Source organism: Chrysoperla carnea, assembly GCF_905475395.1.
Source record: "Chrysoperla carnea chromosome X unlocalized genomic scaffold, inChrCarn1.1 SUPER_X_unloc_12, whole genome shotgun sequence".
NCBI lineage: Eukaryota > Metazoa > Arthropoda > Insecta > Neuroptera > Chrysopidae > Chrysoperla > Chrysoperla carnea.
In genome coordinates, this window is record NW_025408067.1 from 22,727 (window position 1) to 28,433 (window position 5,707).

The 5,707-nt window shown below is 23.1% G+C and overlaps 1 non-coding gene across 1 annotated transcript; it reads left to right on the plus strand.

Annotated features, from left to right (window-relative positions):
* Positions 1 to 119, plus strand: LOC123303676. Its single transcript, XR_006535774.1, has one exon. It is a non-coding gene; the product is annotated as a 5S ribosomal RNA (ribosomal RNA).
* Positions 120 to 5,707: the final 5,588 nt, after the last annotated feature.

A 5,707-nucleotide genomic window follows, 5' to 3' on the forward strand; every position in this document is an offset into this window, starting at 1 on the left:
GGCAACAGCCATACCACGTTGACAACACCGGTTCTCGTCCGATCACCGAAGTTAAGCAACATTGGGCACAGTCAGTACTTGGATGGGTGACCGCTTGGGAACACTGTGTGCGGTTGCCTTTTTATATTAAAAATATAAATTATTTTTCTTCTTTTCTTTTTTTTTACACACCATATATAAATATATGTTATTTAGAAATGTAAACCTTTTATATTATTCATCAACAAATAAATATTATTTTTTGTATAAAATTTTATTGCATTTATAACTCATATCATGGTTACTTTAAAGCGAGAAGTTTTTTTAATATTTCAAATGAATATAAAATAATATAAATTTTATGAAATTTATTTATTTTTAGAAATAGCAATCGCTTATAATTATAACAAAATTTTAATAATGTTTAATTTTATTTCAATAATTTATATTTATATATATATATATATATATATATATATATATATATATATATATATTTTTTAATAAAAATAATATACTCTTATTTAATAATATATGTTGGTCCTATATATAGGACCGAAAATATTTCTTATTTGTTTTTTTTTTTTTAAATTGTCATTTAAAACGCTTATGCACGTTCTCCACGAATACGTCTTGCCAATTGTATATCCTTAGGCATAATTGTAACACGCTTTGCATGAATTGCGCATAAATTGGTATCTTCAAATAAACCTACTAAATAGGCTTCACTAGCTTCTTGTAATGCCATAACAGCTGAACTTTGAAAACGTAAATCGGTTTTAAAATCTTGTGCAATTTCACGTACTAAACGTTGGAATGGTAATTTACGAATTAACAATTCAGTACTTTTTTGATAACGACGAATTTCTCGTAAAGCTACTGTACCAGGACGATATCTGTGTGGTTTTTTTACTCCACCAGTTGCTGGTGCACTTTTACGTGCAGCTTTCGTTGCTAATTGTTTTCTTGGTGCTTTACCACCAGTTGATTTACGTGCAGTTTGCTTGGTTCTAGCCATTTTCAAATAATAATGTTTTTACAAAAAAACACACAATTTTAAAAATTATATTCGACAATTTGATACTACAAAGTCAAATGTTTAAATGCGAAATAAATGTGTTGTATTTATATTTATATGAAATTTCAAAATTTTTGTTGTCATATCCTATTGGATAGCTATCAGAGTATGGACTAATCAAATTGTATAGGCGTGGCTTAAAAAATCTTTAATGCTTTATATAAAAAGGCACAATTGTACCGGCGCTCACATACATTACAATACTTGTGAGGTTAACACACGTGTTATCCGTTCGTTAAAATATTGTAAATAATTTTTTATTAAAATGACTGGCAGAGGAAAAGGTGGAAAGGGTCTTGGAAAAGGGGGTGCAAAACGTCATAGAAAAGTTTTGCGTGATAATATCCAAGGTATTACAAAACCTGCAATTCGTCGTTTAGCACGACGAGGTGGAGTAAAACGTATCTCTGGTTTAATTTATGAAGAAACACGTGGTGTACTTAAAGTATTCCTTGAAAATGTTATTCGGGATGCTGTTACATATACTGAACACGCAAAACGTAAAACAGTTACAGCTATGGATGTTGTATATGCATTAAAACGACAAGGTCGTACTTTGTATGGTTTTGGAGGTTAAGAAAATATAATAATTTACTTAAAATATTTAGTAAATTTATTAAAGAATATTTAATACATCCGATAAATTTAAACAGGCTTTCCTTTTTGGGAAGCCACTAATTTTATTTATATAAGAGTAAATAAATTTGTTAATAAATATAACATATTATATAATTTGTTTACAACAAATTATTTTGTTTATAACATACATTACCAAATATTTTTATTTTTTTTTTTTATTGTAATATATCTGCAATAATAAATTATAATTTGTATATTATCTATTTTATTTTACAATAACTTATTGAATTTTTGAAAAAATTTTATTATAAATTAATATACTATTATATTTTTTATATATACAAGTTAAGAGTAACAAGTATCGATAGGAGATTATCGAATTTATAACTAATAAAACATTTCGCCTTAATCAAAGAAAATAAAGATTTTGCTATACCATTTTTTATACTTTCAATAAATAATTTATTATTAAATTTTTATTATTTCATTTATTTTTTAAAATTATTAAAAATATTTTTCTAATAATTATAAGCGTACATAAACAAGTAGTAAATGTAAAATGAAAATAATAAAGGTAATGTAATGCATTTGCATTACACTGATTTACGATATATATTCCGCGATATCCTTTATTATATTTAAAATTAATAATATTGATATACTAATAATAGATATATTCAAGCTATTAATATATAAAATTTTATATTAAATATGATATTAATAATTGTTTATTTAATTTTTTTGTATATATAAAAATAATTTACTCTTATTTAAAAAATTTGATGGCTCTCTTAAAAAGAGAGCCGTTTTTATATGTTGATGTATTTTTATGTTATCAATTAAATAATATTTTCGATTTATTTATTTTGAACTTGTATATTTTGTAACAGCTTTAGTACCTTCACTAACAGCGTGCTTTGCCAATTCACCAGGTAATAATAATCGAACTGCGGTTTGAATTTCCCGACTTGTGATTGTTGAACGTTTATTATAATGTGCTAAACGTGATGCTTCAGCAGCAATACGTTCAAAAATATCATTAACAAAACTGTTCATGATACTCATAGCTTTACTAGAGATACCAGTATCAGGATGCACTTGTTTTAATACTTTGTAAATGTAAATTGCATATGATTCCTTGCGCTTCCTCTTCTTTTTCTTATCACTCTTTGATATATTTTTTTGAGCTTTGCCAGCTTTTTTTGCTGCTTTTCCACTTGTTTTTGGTGGCATTGTTACAAACAATTAATATACACAGATAGTTACAGAACACCAGTCAGTATATGTATGAGCGTGTCGTGTATACAACTAGCGTATTATATACGCGAAGATGGATATAACAATAAAAATGAATACTACTCTCTGATTGGCTGAAAATAATACTATAAGGTGATTGGTTTATTTTTAAAGTTTTATATTTTATAAATATTATAAATTAAAATACCCAAATAACATTTTAAACATTTATGTTACAATCCCCGTAACGTACACATCTGTGTGATTATATTTACAAAAAAAAATATTAATTAAATAAATTTATTCGCTATGTCTGGACGAGGTAAAGGTGGTAAAGTAAAGGGAAAGGCAAAGTCAAGATCAAGCCGAGCAGGATTACAATTTCCTGTTGGAAGAATTCACAGATTATTACGAAAAGGAAATTATGCTGAACGAGTAGGTGCTGGTGCCCCAGTATATTTGGCTGCTGTTATGGAATATTTGGCTGCAGAAGTTCTCGAGTTAGCTGGTAATGCTGCCCGTGATAACAAAAAAACACGTATCATTCCACGTCATTTACAATTGGCAATTCGTAATGATGAAGAATTAAATAAATTATTATCTGGTGTAACAATTGCTCAAGGTGGTGTATTACCAAACATTCAAGCAGTGTTATTACCAAAGAAAACTGAAAAGAAAGCATAAATTAAAAACATTGCATTAATTTTTATAATAATAATACATCGATCATAGGCCTTTTAATAAAAGGCCACAAATTTATTTAAAATAAGAGTAAAAATTATTTTTATAAATAATATATTATAATATTTTTTTAAAGAATCAATTTAAATAATTATAAATTAATGATTCTTTTTTTTTTTTTTCTTTTTTATATGTTATTATGGAAATAATTCATCATATTATGATGACATTTAGGTAACATATTATAAGAATATTCATAAAATATTATCAAAATAATATTGTATTATGATGATATTTAGACAAAATATTATAAGAATATACACAAAATATTATCAAAATAATATCATTAGATAACAAAACTGTTCATGATACTCATACCTTTACTAGAGATAAAAGTATCAGGATGCACTTGTATTAATACATATTATCACAACATCACAAAATATTTTTTAAAAGGAAAAATTTTTTAAAAATTATTATAAAATTTGATTGAATTAAATTTCAATTTATTTTTTTAATAATTAAAGAAAAAAAAAAGCATATAAACTTTCTATTGAAAATGTTATTTTCAACTAGATGGCCAAGTGAACTTTGTTACACAAACAATATATGACGTATTCGTTATTTAAATAATCAGTATCCTTTGATATTATATCAATACGTTACTCTCTTCTTTTGATACATATTAATAAAATTTCAATTTATAAGATTTTATGTCAATTATATAAATAATATTATAAATTTTCTAAATACATAAGTTAAGTAACAAAAAATTTGAATAACAAGATAAATTTATATATTATGTTTTAATACTCGATACTATAATATATCGCATCCGTTACCAATTATTCGGTATCCTTTGATTTATACACAGAATGAACCAAAAATATGTATCAAATTTATTTTATTTATTTATATATTTAATATTATTATTATTATTTTATATTACAAAGTTTCTTAACGAAGCTTACAATGATTTCTCATATCGTACTTAACAAAATTATTTAGATCATATAAAATTTAAATTGTTAAAAAATTTTTATATTTATTATTATTATTTATTTTTATTAAAATTACATAACATAAAATTAATAATATTTTAATAATTATATAAATTAATTCTTATTTAAAATAATCTTATATTAATCTCAACAAATACTCTAATAATATATTTTGTCATAAATTTTTTTATATTTAAAATAAATATTATAATATATAAATACTTATATCAGTATAAAATTTCTTTATATAATTATGAAAAAATTAATTTAATAGTTAATTATTGATATTAATGCATAAATAAAAGTATTTTCTAATGAAATATATTTTGTCAATGTTCGATTAACACATTTCATAATAATACGTTTTCATTATTGACAAAAAAAGTTTTTCTAAAAATGAAATCTTATACTATAATATATATATTTATATATTAAATTTTTTAATTATTTATATACTAATAATTTATAATAAATCGATATTAAATAAAAAATAAAAATATATACTTTTTAAGTTTACCTTAAAAATATTATTGTTTTGTATGATTGAAATAATTAATATTAAACTATGTTTATTAATAATTGTTAATAAAAAAATTAAATATATTTTAATTTATAAAATAAATATTATTATTAAATTTATAATTTATTATTTTATATATTATAGAAATTGAAAAAATAAATCATGTTTACTACGACAGTAAATTAGAAATACTATTTAATTTTTATGTGTTTTCTACATGGTACTTTGACTTACATAGGGACTTATATTATTGTGAATAATGATATAATTGAAAACCTTTATTTTTTATTTGATAGAATTATTATATTTTATCATTTAAATATTTATAATAAATACATTATTTTTATAAAGTAAAAAATATGGCCGAAGAAAATTCTACAGCTGTTGCAGCAACTGCGGTTACTGCTGCTTCTACAACACCAACAAAAAAAGCAACAGCTTCTGGTGCTAAACGTACAAAACAACATTCAAAACCAACACATCCACGTACATCAGAAATGGTTGTTAACGCAATTAAAAATTTAAAAGAACGTGGTGGTTCATCATTACAAGCAATTAAAAAATATTTAGCTGCAAATTATAAAGTGGATTCTGATAAAATTTCACCATTTATTAAAAAATATTTAAAAGCTG